Source organism: Corvus moneduloides, chromosome 2, assembly GCF_009650955.1.
Source record: "Corvus moneduloides isolate bCorMon1 chromosome 2, bCorMon1.pri, whole genome shotgun sequence".
Taxonomy (NCBI): domain Eukaryota; kingdom Metazoa; phylum Chordata; class Aves; order Passeriformes; family Corvidae; genus Corvus; species Corvus moneduloides.
In genome coordinates, this window is record NC_045477.1 from 54,127,329 (window position 1) to 54,141,706 (window position 14,378).

Genomic DNA, 14,378 nt, shown 5'->3' on the forward strand with positions numbered 1-14,378 from the left:
CAATAAATATTCATGGATTTGACAGCAAAGACAGTGCATAATTTAACTTGAGCAAAATTAAACAGGACAGGCAGCCTTATCCTTCAGTAGATCACAAAGGACTGAACTTGAGTGACAGCCTTGACTGACAGACGAAGAATGCTTGACAGTTGCAGAAGTATCAGATTCTTTAACAGCAATTGTAAAGGCTTCTTACATTGTTTTGAGTCTATTCAGTGCTAAAATCCTGTATAGAAGGAGAATGAGCTACTAATGCTACCATTCCAGAGAAAAATTCAATACCTGGTACTTTTCACTGTTGTTTTTGTCCCCCATGTTCTTCTTGGATGTACAGACAGTCAAATGGAGATTTTGTCTCAAGAACAGCCTTTACAGTTCAACCTCTGAAAACATAAAACCTCTGAGTTTGGTTTCTCAAGAGGAAATAAAAGCTGCAGTTGCTGTGCCAAAGCTTGGCAGAAAGCTCTGGTTCTGTACTCACATTACATAAAATCACAGTGGTGGGGCAGTGGAAAAGGTTGCCCAGAGGGGTGGTAGCTGCCTCAACCCCAGAAATATTCAAGGTCGGTTTGGGCAGGGCTCTGACCAACCTGATCTACATGGAGATGTCCCTGGTCATTGCAGAGGGGTTGGACTAGGTGAACTTTCAAGGTTCCTTCCAGCCCAAACTATTCTATGATTCTATGAAATATTGCTAAATGTTGACCACGTGTTGCGTTACAGCTGTTGAAGATTTTCTGTCAGAGGCTCCTGTATCTGCACTGGCAATATGAGCTCAGCAGATGAACAATAATACCAGTCCCTGTGTGCATCCTCTCCTGCTCTCACACACATTATTGTGGTTTGACACTGGCATGACACCAGGCACCCACGAGAGTCACTTGCTCAGCCTCCCCTGCTCGGCAGAGGAGAGACGGAACAAAAAATTAACGAAGGCTTCATTAGTTGAGATAAGGACAGGGAGAAAAAGACTTGAAGGGCAAAACAGGCTTAACTTAAAGCTACAGAGTGAATTTATTGCTAACAGAATCAGAGGAGGATAATGAGAAGTAAAATAAGCCCTTAGAACACCTTCCACCCCCCAGCCTCTCCCTCCTTCCCACCAAGAGCGCAGGGACACAGGGCATGGGCGTTTGGTCAGTCCATCACCGAGATTTCCTTCCCCTGCTCCGGGAGAGGAGTCTTTCCCTGTGACGCTGTGGGGTCCCTCCCACGGGAGACAGTTCTCCATGAACTTCCCTGGCGTGGGTCCACTCTCAGGAGCAGCAGCCGCGCTGCCCCTGCTGCAGCGTGAGCCCCTCCCACGGGCACACAGCCCTCCCAAACCGCTGCAGAGTGGCTCTCTCTTCCACGGGGCGCAGCCCTCCAAGGACAGGCTGCTCCAGCCTGCGAGCAGGGGCCCTCCCCCTCCGCTGGGTCTCCCACTGGATCACAGCCTCCTCCAGGCATCCACCCGCTCCAGCACGGGCACCTCCGGGTGGATCTCTGCATCCCCCGTGGATCCCCACGGGCTGCAGGGGCACAGCTGCTGCACCATGCTCTGCACCACGGCCTGCAGAGGCACCTCGGCTCCAGCACCTGGAGCACCTCCTGCCCCTCCTTCTTCACCGACCTTGGTGTTGGCCGTGTTGTTTTCCCTCACATGTTCTCACCTCCTCCTCTTCTCTGATGAGAAGCAAAACTGTGTGTACTTTGTTTTGATTTTCTTCTTAAATCTGTCATCACAGAGGTACTACCAACCTCTCTCACTGCCCCAGTTTTGGCCCGCAGTATGTCCATCTTTCAGAGCCATCAGAGACTGGCTCTGCTGGACATCGTGGAAGCTTCAGGAGGTTCTCACAGGAGACACCTCTGTGGCTCCCCCGCTACCAAAAACCAGGCCGTGCCAAACCAATACACACACAAATATACACAAACTGATAAATTTATTTCTCTCTTTGAGGGACTTACTGCCAGCTTTCCCTCCGGCTTTCATCTTTTCCCCCATACTGCTGATTTCTGTCATCCTTCCAACTTCTTCCCTGCCCTCTGTTCATGTCAGCAAGGCTGATGCCAAAACTTCTCTCAGACAGACACCGGATGAGGGAGGCTCACCCAAGAGGGTAAATGTTCCCGTCATGCTCCCGAGAGCAGTGGGAAATTAAATGTTCCACCAAACCTGGTGGAACAGCACAAGTCGTCTCATTAAGACTCAAGTGTTAACTCTGACCCTTGAATATTGGCGATCTGACTGCTACCATTTATCAGTGTCTTATTTAGCTGATATATACTGTACTGAGCCAGGTGAGCTGTTCTGAGCTCCAGAAGATGATCGCAGCTGTGAAGTTCCCACCTTGTTGTGGCTTTACCCACCCACACGTCCTGTTAACAGGCCAGGAAACCAGAGGTGTACCCCATTCCTTAGGCTGCAGAACCTCAAAAGAATGAATAATGTCCTGAAAGCATGAGTGCAATGGCTTTAAAGAAAATCACACCAAAACCCCTCGTCTGATTTATACCAAGGATGACAGATGTTATTTTAGAGCTATGGTTGAAATTCAGCACTACTTAAATAAAGTATCCACTTCAGTGTGCATGGCTTTCCACGTATTTCTGAGCCTAGCAGAAAAATTCATGCTTTTTCCCTGTGGAGATATCCTCTCTCAGGACCAAAGGCCTCCACCTGGAGGGACATTTTATAATCCTTAAGGCTGTTTTATATTCCTGGAGGGCCTCTTTATCTTCTCCAGGAGAGCTGTTTTATCTGTCCACAGTTTCTTTTTCTTCCCATAGAATGCTGTCCCCCTCCAGAAGGGAGGTCTTTCTCCCAGAGGAGTTGATCTTCTTTCCAGAAATCCTTGTCCTGGGATTTCTCTAAGTCATTTCCCACCATGCTTCCCAGTGCTGCTGGTTTGGAGAGGGGTGAGGAGCTGTGCCAGGACTAGCCTTTTGCGCTGCAGTGCTCCCCTCATCCCAGATGAGCAGGTTCCCAACTGAGGGACAGACACCTCTGCCCTTTTCCCTCTGGTGCTTGAGGTACTCTCATCTCCCTGACCCTTGGCAGTCTCCTGCCCCTTCACAGACCCCAAAATATTTACAGCCTCCAAAATCACATGGAACTTGAACAATGAAGAGAAAACAAAAATCTAATTTTCCATTCACAATTCTACCTCAATTCTACAGCTAGGATTCAAGGGGCTTACTTATTTATCCTGTTTCATAAGATTTATTATGACTTTTTGCACAGTGCCTCCAGCTCCACAGAGGGAGTAGGTTGTGTTATAAATAAAAATCTACCCTTTGCAGCAATTTCAGCCTGGTTTCTTTGCAAAAAAAGACTTGCTCATGGAACCATGGCAGAGGAGCAGCAACCCAAGGCCGGGAGAGTAATTTCTTCTTCCTTCCTGCCCTTTCAGGGTTCAGCTGGAAAATTTCTTAGGAAAACAAATTTGACTCTGACATGGAGGAAGAGACCCAGGTGCCTAAACAGAAGCATCCAGTGCCATTTTTAACACTGAACCCCTCTGCAGGTGGTCTGTTAAAAGATAACACATAGAGACCTATGTCCTTTGGGAGCTGCAGGTGAAAGCTGAGGGAGATATCCCAACACATACTGGGCATGGGACACCCGGGTGTATGAGTGAGTCCCACCTCGGAGTCTGCCTCTAATTCATGTGGCTGAAGTTTCCTTTGGATCAGAGAAAATCAGGAAATAATTTTGCTTTTATGAGGCTTCCATCTCCTGAACATGCATGAAATGATACAAATAAGACTTTGAGAGCCTTTTCTCATGTGGTACAGTAAAAATATTGCCATTTGTTCTTTTACTGTGCTCCTGAGGCAGGCTTATAAAGATGTAATTAGAGTACATTTTTCAATTAAAATGTCATTATTATCTCACAGAAAATGAGTAAATGATATCATTTTGTTCCACAAGTCTGCCAACACTCTTTTGGTTGCTATCAAAATAATTTTTTGCAGACAAATTTAAGAGTGCAGAACTAATGGCTAACAAGTCTGATGCTAGCTTAAGTCTATTCTCTGACTAGAGAGAGGCCTTATGTGAACTGATGTAAAATGAATTTGAAGAAAATTATGTCTTTACTTGTTATGACTCTTGTTACTCTTCTCTGCTACCATCTCTTACCATCAAAAGAAATAAAGCCCCAAAGAATTGTGTCATGCTGCTGGAAAAAGTAGCATTTTGAAAAGTCTAGAACAGAGACACGCGACACTTAGAGAAGTGCAGTCCTAAAGGCAGCTGGGTCTCTGGTACCCACTGGTGACTGTGATCCATTGTTCACCTACAGTGACAGAATTTCACCAAGTTTGGAACCATTGGTTTAAAGTCTAAGGATGGTGGGTGGAGCTGGAAGGAGTCACTAGGCTCCTGGCAGGCTACAAGCCAAAATGAGTACTTTGCTCCATATTCATGCTGGTTGCTTGTGAAGCATCACTAGCTCCCCTACTTAGGAAAACTGTCTGGAAGACACAAGCATACAGTAAAATGTTAGACACATTCTCAGATTGTGTCGTTATGGTTGTATGACTAAATCTGGCAGCCAAGGGAAGTGCTGCTGTATATTGTGTTACTTGAACTAAAACAAACGATGGAGCTAAAGCTGAGCACGGATACAGCCAAGACCAGATGGTTTTCAAAAGAAAACCTGTGATCCTAAATCTACCTGAAAGCATGCTCTAGGAGAGTAGCCTGACTTTTAAATGGGTTGGTTCCACTAAAGTCATTGGGAAGAAGTGGTGGATGAGTGGATTAGAAAAATCAGGTCTGTCTTTAAGGTAGGTATTTTAACCTGGGTTTATGTTTCTAGTTTTTGAAATTTTGGTCATTTGAACACCTTCTCTGTGGAAATGTACAATATTTTAATTACTAATTATGTACATTTTAAATGCATTTAGTGCAGTTCAGCCTCTGATCCTGCAGGATCCTGCACTTTACTGACAGAAGTTGTCTCTATTTTTCTACTGAAATTGTCTTAAAATTTAGACAAGAGTGTTCAGTTTCTATTTGGCTGTAGAATGTTTCACTGAGTCACAGTGACCTCTTTGTGAGACCTTGAGCCAAATTCACTTCACTAACCCAGATTCTTTGATGTTAAAATCAACATCCAGTGAGTAACTGTGGACAGGCAGGAAGAATGAGATGTTTCAAGAGGACTGTAGTAGAAACCAAGATTAAAAACCATCATGACTGCTAGGAGATAACCCCTGGAAATCTGTTCCAGCTTTTTCTGTTTCAAGGTTTTTTCAAATGTCCCAGTACTTCAGTGAAAAGCAGCTTCTAGTAAAATACTTCCTTGTCTGAACTTCCAAACCCACTTTTTTTACATGGGAATAGACACAATTCTGTTCATTAAGAAAGTCTTTCTCTCTGGGACAGCCTCTCAGTCTTCTTCCCAGGTGAGATATTTTCTTCTTTGTAAATGGTAGTAGAAAAGTTTTTCCTTCTTCTCTCAGTTTGCTTCATCCCTTCCTCCAGGAGCTGTTTGATGGAAAGAATACTCTTTAGTCAAATACTTTCTGAATTTTTAGCAAAACATTGTTTTTCTAGACAAGTGGTTCTGGTGATGCAAGCACAGAAAACAGGACACTAAACACTGTGTGCAGTGGTGACATAGTGAATGAAACCTTTGGGTATAAATTTTTGACATTTGAGCACCTGCCATGAATATGTGAAGTTGCAGCAGCAGGATATAATATTTCTTTCTCTTCTGATTTTCTTCCATCCTCCTCACAAAGTAAATTCTGTTACCAAAGAAGACAAATACCCAACGTATTTCAGCTTTCAACTCCTCATCCTTTGCCATTTCAACACAAATTTCCTGGTAATATACGGAGATGAATTTCTCTCCAAAGTGCTTTCAACATCACTGCTACCAGTAACATCATTCCTGGGAAGGACTAGATGGATAAAACTTTGCTCTCTGGCACAGTAAAAAACTCCATGCTTTTCTTTTCAAGGATGAGGAGTGGGAAACTCTCAACACCTTTTCTTGTGAGGGAAGCGTAACTGGAACTTGGATATTTGGATGGATTCTGTGTATGGAGCATGTCTAGGACCCTTTTCACCTCTTGAATCCCACCACAGACCCCACTGTCTGTGTACAGAGCAGCTCTCCACTGTCCTTAATGTCAGCTGGGACATCCCAACAGCAACATTTCAGTGTTTGAAATTTGGATCTGATTCCCAGAGAGGAGCCCAGTAGCAGTGGACACGAGTGCATGTCATACCTAGATTATTAGATGCCACCCATTAGACGGCAACAGTTAAATTTGTCTTCATTTGCTGCTGTGTCAGAGAGAGCTCTGTGCAGGGAGGAGCTCTTTGGTGACACTGCCACTTCCAGCATGTACCAATGAGCAAGGACCTCAAAGTGGGTGGGTGGCTGCTCTGTCTCAGTGGTCCTTCATCCACCACTAAAACGGCAGCTGTCGCTTTCTGACCAACGTATGGAGCTGTCTGGAAAAACTTCCTCACCTGTCCCAAGGCTTTGATTTCTACCCATGTGGAGGTAGATTGTTCAAGGGAGCATCTGTGTTTCTGGAAAAGTTACTGTGCACAGGAGGGACCTTCTGTTGTTGCTCCAAGTGCTCAGGTATCTTTGGATTTGGGAAGTAGGTATTTTTAGAGAGAAAATGAGATGGCAGGAGTTACAGAATCCCAAAATATCTTCTCTGACTTTAGGCAAAACTCTGTATATGCCATATATGCCATATGTTTTGTGGAAGGAACTTCAGGCAGCTTCCAGTGGTGAATCAAGCCAAGTTTTGGTTACAAATCCATTTTTTAAGACTCAGGTTTAGCAAAAAGACCTCTTGAGTTCTCAGGTTCAGTGTCCTTCTGTCTGGAAAAACTTCCTCACCTGTCCCAAGGCTTTGATTTCTACCCATGTGGAGGTAGATTGTTCAAGGGAGCATCTGTGTTTCTGGAAAAGTTACTGTGCACAGGAGGGACCTTCTGTTGTTGCTCCAAGTGCTCAGGTATCTTTGGATTTGGGAAGTAGGTATTTTTAGAGAGAAAATGAGATGGCAGGAGTTACAGAATCCCAAAATATCTTCTCTGACTTTAGGCAAAACTCTGTATATGCCATATATGCCATATGTTTTGTGGAAGGAACTTCAGGCAGCTTCCAGTGGTGAATCAAGCCAAGTTTTGGTTACAAATCCATTTTTTAAGACTCAGGTTTAGCAAAAAGACCTCTTGAGTTCTCAGGTTCAGTGTCCTTCTTTCACAGTTGCTCCATCACTTCATCGCCTTACAAAAGCAGTAATATGATGCAGAGAGGCCTTTCCATGGCAGCCTTCTGACCCCTGCACACAACCTCTCCACACACACAGCTCCAGAAATAATGAGAAATCATCTAAACAAACCTACCCCAAACACATCAATGCCAGAAAAAAAACCCCAACAACCAAACAACAAAAACAAACCAAAAGACAAGCCCCAAAGTAAGATCTTCAGTTGGTTAATTTAATGAATTTAAAGTTAAAGCAACTGTAGATGATCTGAAGTTTCAGACCACTTTGTTTCAGATCAAATAAAGAGCTTTTGCATCTGGTAGCCCTCTCAGCCTAGTAAAAGACATTTTCTATAGGTAATGAGAAGCTTTTTCCTACCCTTGCTTCTCTGATGGTTTAGAAATCAGATTCTATTTAATGGCAAATTTATACTCACTTGATCGAAATTTTTAAAATTATTATTTTGCATAAGCAATTCTTTATCCTTGGTATATTTACATAGATTAAGTCTATGCCCTTAGCCTTTGTTTTAGTAGCCTAAGTTAGCTGAACACTGTAGATTGAGCTGAAAAATCAGATTCACCATACCACTCTTTTAAAAATTATCTGTCTTTCATTTTCTTTCTTTCTCTTTCTTTCTTTCTTTCTTTCTTTCTTTCTTTCTTTCTTTCTTTCTTTCTTTCTCTTTCTTTCTTTCTTTCTCTTTCTTTCTTTCTTTCTTTCTTTCTTTCTTTCTTTCTTTCTCTTTCTTTCTTTCTTTCTCTTTCTTTCTTTCTTTCTTTCTTTCTTTCTTTTTCTCTTTCTTTCTTTCTCTTTCTCTTTCTCTTTCTTTTCTTTCTCTCTTTCTTTCTTTCTTTCTTTTCTTTCTTTCTTTTTCTCTTTCTTTCTTTCTTTCCTTCTGCTGCTATAATTTTTAACAAAATATGCTAACATTTTTAGCAAATATAAATATTGGCATTTTCCTAATGCTAATTACATTAAAGTCATCAGTGTCAATTAAAATGACTCACCATGTTTTTATTAGTATTATTATTCATGAAATTAATCCACAGTGGTTCCACCAGCCTTGGCACTCAGGCTTCATGTTGCTTGTACAAAACAAGACAGTTATCATGCTGGAGAATTTAGCCAAAACAGAAGTTCAATAGAGGGAAAAAGTGCATCATCACCTCTATTTCACAGTTCAAAACCAAAGATCAGATAAGAAGTGCCTTCACTACTACCAAATTACCAATATGTGCTCATGCAAGGCTGAGCAGCAAAGCCTCAGGTGCATTAAGGAAAAGCTGACTATATATTATAATTCATGTGTATCTGATGTTCTTGAATAGTAGATTTGCCAGGTCAGGTAAAGCATGGGCAAGCTTTCCTGGAAATTAAGTATTAAATCTTAGGCTGTAAGTAACCTGAACTAATCAGTGAACTGAGAGAAGAGATCGCTAAAATTACCTGACCAGAGGGGACTGTCTTTGTGGAAGTCTTCCAAAGCAGTGGTTTGACTCTTAACCCCTCACAGGGGAACACAGAATGGCAAGATTAAAAAAACTAAACACCAAAAAACTAACATAATTTTTTTCTGTGAGGTCATACATACCTGTTACACAGAGGCACGATTTGAGCCAAGCAGACTCTGAAGAGAACACAGAGCAGCCCGTGGGACACAGCTGTGAGGAGAGCTCTGTGGCAGGCTCTGCTCTGGCAGCACTAATCCATTGCTCCTCATGCTACCCCTGTGAGTCTTACAGCTCGTTTCAGTCGAAGAGGACTTAGGGAAGTGCTGCCCCAAGGAGATAGTATGAAAACAAAAGCCACCTTGTGAACGGTGTTGCTGTCCGGTGTGCTCAATGCACGGGACACGGCGCTTCCCTGCTTCCCCCAAGGGCTGTGCCGGAGGCACTCGGAGCCCACCCAACGTGCAAGGGAACATGACTTAGTTTCAACATTGTCCCCACTTTTAAGTGGAGTTGGGGAATGTTAAGATTGTGGACCGGGAGCTGCAGCCCCCCAGTCAGGTCTGGGAACTTGCTTGTGCATCTACACGCCACACGAACACCTCCACACCTCCTGCTTGGACACTTGGCCTCCCGGTTCTGTCCCAGCCTGTGAGCACAGTGCCATCTGGTGAGACATGTCTGCAGCCCAGACAGCCTCGCCTCTCATTCGCAAATCCCTTTGGATGGGGAAACCTAAAACTGAGCTTAAATGCCAGCACACCTCTGAGACATAATTTCATCAGGAGAAGCAACGATATGCCTGAATTTCACCAAAAACGGCTCATTTGCACGAGTCTGCTTGCTCAGGTATCAGCCAGAGGCTGAATTTACTATAGGACCAAGGTGAGTTGGCTCCTAATCCTGCCTTCATCCACTGCGACTAGGTCTAAAATTGAGTCCTTTGGGACCTGAAGCCCAGGATATGAAGAGTCCTTGAACACACCCAAAGGGACCCCAAAACATTGGATGTGCTATGCCGTTGTATTTGTTTTGTTGTATCAGCTGCCTGGAGAACTGCTCCCACAAAGCTCTCCTTTGCAGAGGAAGAGCAAAGGGAATCCCTTTGGCTCTTGCTCAAGTAGAAACTGGCTTGGAGGGAAATGCTGCTGTTGAATAAGGTGACTTCTTCACAAAATGCTTAGGGCCTGCTCCAGATACCCTCTCTTCCAGCCATGAGATGTTCTGCACATGGCAACACATGGCTGTGAGAAGTCATGGACTTGGCTGCCACTAAAAGATCCTTCTCACAAGCATCCCATGAGCACAAACTCCCACCTTGGACCTCTCAGCTGCAGCCTGAGACCAGGCCTTGTGGGCAGGCAATGATGATCAGGAATCAGTGGGGTAATTTCTAGTTTATGGAGCTTGGAGGGGCTGCATAAAGCAATATTTTATCTTTCAAAGCAGAGATTTTAATGCATTACCTAGTTATACACATATATAGAGGGGAGGATTGTTTCTCCCTTGTGTTAGGGGCAGCACACCCCGCCTCCCACCCCCATCACAACCCTACAGAAGAAAGAAACGCAAACTTAACCAACTCTTGTCATTCCTGTCTACACAGATCACAGGGATTACTTTAGGATCCATACTGCAGATAACTAAATGAGGCTGTCAGCAATATGGGCATTTACACGCACTGCAGGTGTCCAGCCCCATATCACAGTGCAGATGGAGCCAGTGCAGGAACAAATAAATAAAGACTTCTAGACCTGTTTGAGGTGCCCTCAATCACCCACCTATCCAGGGCGAGCAGATATGAGACAAGACCTACGTCCTTCTGTGTAGGCCAGGTGGGATGCACTTAGGGAACTAGATTGGACCATCCCTCTCTGCAGACCCTAATGGGAGCTCCTGGGTAGACACCTCTATTTGACTCTCAGCTGATCCATTAGTGAGAGTGAACAAAATCCTGCTTCTCAGTTCAGCTGCACAGCAAGCAGTTTTTGTTTCTCTTCCAGAAATCACATATTCAGGTAACAGCAGTGAAGACTCCTCTCTCCTCACACGTCCATACTGAACTGAGCTCCATCCTACCTCATTTGTGGTCACTTGACTGTTCCGTGGCATTCCCGTTTTTTCTCGTTATCGTTCACCATAATCACTCTACAACAAACACACAGTTCTGTTTCCCATGAGTTAAGGCTACAAGTAGGGGTTGTGCTCCTCCCTTTTGGAAGGATTTTTCAGTTCTGTTGAGCAGATACTGTGTTAGATATGGTTTATTATCCTCCAGCTGAGGAGGACAAACACACTGAAAGGTGGCAAAAGGCGTATTTCACGAGTGAGAAAATGAAATTAAAAAAATGAAAATGCACAATGTTACCTTCTGTTGTCAACGGAACAGCATTTTTTATTATGTCTGTATGCAATGGGAATATTAACTCTGATATGCGGAAGTGCAAATTAAACTGCTGATTTGGATTATCATATTTCAGGAATAGTAACCTTACAGGCTCTTTTTTTTGTTTGTTTGTTTTTCATTCCATGTAAAACCTCTGTGAGTTATAAGCCTTTTTTAACTATATCTTATAAGTGAGAGGTTTATGTTCCTGCTGTTATATTAAAGGAGGCATTTTGCTGCTAGGAGAGTTCAGCATTTTATTCAGCTGTGGTAACTTCCCCTTATACTCTAGCATGAAGCACAATTAAGACAGAAATGTTCAGTAGCTTTATTATGCCCTTGTGTGAGGAGCTAATCTTCTTTTCCCCCACTTCATTTTTCAGGGATTCCCAAAGGGTTTTGCAAACTCTACACATTTGTCTGTCACACTCTGTAGTAGCATAAACAAAGAATACATGGACCTCAATAGGGGCTTTGGCTTTTATATTTTTAGTAATTCCACTTTCTCTTATTGCACGTTTCAAGAGTACTGGAATTTCCCAGTTAATACTCTGGGCTTGTGGGTAAATTTTGCTCACATTAATTTGGGCAATTCTTTACTTTGGTGGATAAGCAAGGGAACAGAGGACTGGAACTTTTAAAGAAACACATTTATTATTTAAAGGAAAATTTTCTTTACACAGAACAACACACAGGTTCACATCCTGAACTACCAGTGGGGACAGTCTCCGATGAATGCCATTCAATAAAAATGAAATAAAGCGCTTTTTTTTTATTTTGCTTTTTTTTTTTCTTTTTAAATTTTCCCTGTAGGAAACCAGCAAACACTCCTAAGGAAGTAATTTCATTACTAACTTTTCAAGCACTGGAGTTTTGGTTTAGCCTGGCTTTCTATGGAAACACACCATGTGCATTCGTTGCCGTGCATTCATTGCCCTGCATTCTGCTGTCTGGTTGTTCCCTCTAAAAACTTGCAAATCTATTTGCCAATTTTGATTGAATTTTATAGAGTAAGTGATGACTCAGTGATAAGTGATACAAGCAAATGAGGTGAGGACAGCTGGCCAATTACCCTGCCTTGGATGGACAATGGCTATGGAGCCAGGGAACGTCTCTTGTTACTTTCCTAGAATTATCCCCCAGCATCTAGGTTCACAGGTATCCCAAGCCACAACTGCTACTTGTGTGTCTTGTAATCTTTCCTCCAAACACAAGGCAAATCTCATCCTATTCTGCTTGTGTGATGCATATTTAAAGTAGAAAAAGAGACCCTCTGAATAACCTGACAGTGAAAGCTGCAACACGAGCAGTTACCCCTTACTAGACTTTATATTAAAGTTACATTCCCTGGAGGTTATCCAGCACACTTTGTCTTTTGCCTCTCTGTTCCTTAGCCCTCAATTACATTGTGATAAATGATTCTGAGTAAGGAAAAGTGTGAAGTAGACAGTCTGATATTTTCTCATTTTCTGCCTTACCTCCTGGGCATTGCCAAGTAAACTGCCATGGAGACCGGCACATAAACATCCCTTCCCCAAGACAGTCTTGTGGGAAGAAGCCAAGGAACTGAAACACCCACAGCAGCAGGCTTCACCTGGTGCTGTAATTTATAGTGACAGCCTCACAAAACATTTTCTCAGTGATGCACGTGAGAGGAAAGTGCCTGGTCTGATCTTGTGTGTGTCAGCAGGCTGAAGCATTTCACAGCTTCTGCTCTGCACCGAGCTCTGCACCGAGCTCTGCACCGAGCTCTGCAGCTTCCAGATCATCCCAGGGGATGGAGATGGTCACCTCCTGGCTCTCAGAGCCCAGGGGACTTTGGGCTGGGCACACAGTGACTCACTGCATTGATAGCACTTCTAGTCTCAGTATCTTCCTAAGGCTGCCTTAAAATTTTCCTTCAAAAACACTGGAATCAAGCAGTTTAATGGTACTACTAAGTGTCACTGTCAACACTGGCTGCACTTGCCATAGGAACTCTTGGTCCCTATTATTTTTTTCTATGATCTTCTTGTGATGATTAATTGTTACAATTCCCAGGATTCCCACAGGTGATCATTAAAATGCTGGTAAATTGGTATTGATGATTGGTTTCCACTGCAAAAGCAGAGTATTTCTCAGCAGATAAGTACACATTTTTGCCTTGAACAGTGAAAGAAATGTACACTGAATTTCTTTCCCATTGGCTGTTTATATTTCAATACACAAGGATAATTTATACAAGAAAATATAGCATTTGTGATTGCATCCAGCATTTATGAAAACAGTCAGACTCTTCCGATTTGAAAAGAAAAAAATATGTAGGAGATGGAGGACTATTTCCATGTTGATTTTGACTTCTGATTCATCAAGTTAGGAGAAGGCCCTGTGGCAAAAGTGCTCACCCTATATGTAGGGTGAAAATAAACTGAACATGGATACAAGCTGGAAAGGAGAGAGCATCTCTACATGGCCCTTTCCCTCTCCATGTTAACCATTAAGTACCCAGGAAAATTCATGGTGAGGTGCAACCACTTCCAAAAAGGCACCTGGTGAAAAAAACCCAAATGTGTATTATGTGGGGATGTAAAAGTGCCTCCTGGTCTGAGAGGGGGCTGTGTTTGAGGAGAGCATGCTCTCTTGTGCCTTCAGTGGCAGCATTACAGAGTCCCTTTGTTCAGCTCAGCCCAGGACCTCAGCAGTCACAAGGAGAGCAGCACACAAGCTGGAAGGCCCTGGGTTAGGATGTGTGACCGTGTGGCATCACCTCAGCAGGCACAGGCAACCCACACTTGCCTCAGAACTTCATGGATGGTGAGAAAAAGCACCCCAAAAGTGGGCAGTGATGTTGGACATGACTGAAATCCTTGCTGATATCTCATGCCAGGTGCTGTCCTAGGAATAATCTCTGCAAGAGCAGCTTTCTCTGCCGGAATAAGAAGCTTTATTTCATTGAAGGAAAGAAGAACCAGGAGCACAGAAAGCCAGGCTGTCCAGTTTGGCCACTTGGACAGTGTGTCTCAGTCTCTTCCTGCTGTGCCTCTTCCAGCACAGGTGGAGAGAACCTGAGTCTTCCAGAACTGTCTCCCTGCTCCCTTCCCTGTCTATACAGAGTGCATGGCTGCCTTGTCTAAGTGCTCCAATAAACCCCTGCTCAGTGCTAAGGATAAAGGCCACAGCCTCACTTTCTGCTTCACTGCCAAACTTCCTCCACCAAAATTTTCACCCTGCAAGGCTATGGCAGTCAGGCAGTCACACCCCCATGAAGTCAGGGCTTTTTCCAACATATTGGACCTTGCTGCAGGGAAAAGCATGGAGAGTCTAAG

General features: G+C 43.6%; 1 long non-coding RNA gene across 1 annotated transcript in view; it reads right to left on the reverse strand.

Moving 5' to 3' along the window:
- Positions 1-2,203: 2,203 nt before the first annotated feature.
- Positions 2,204-14,378, reverse strand: part of LOC116439741 — a 38,086-nt gene continuing 25,911 nt past the window's right edge. Inside the window, exon 4 of the long non-coding RNA XR_004238255.1 lies at positions 2,204-5,479. This is a non-coding gene — a long non-coding RNA (uncharacterized LOC116439741). The remainder of the gene's footprint in view (positions 5,480-14,378) is intronic.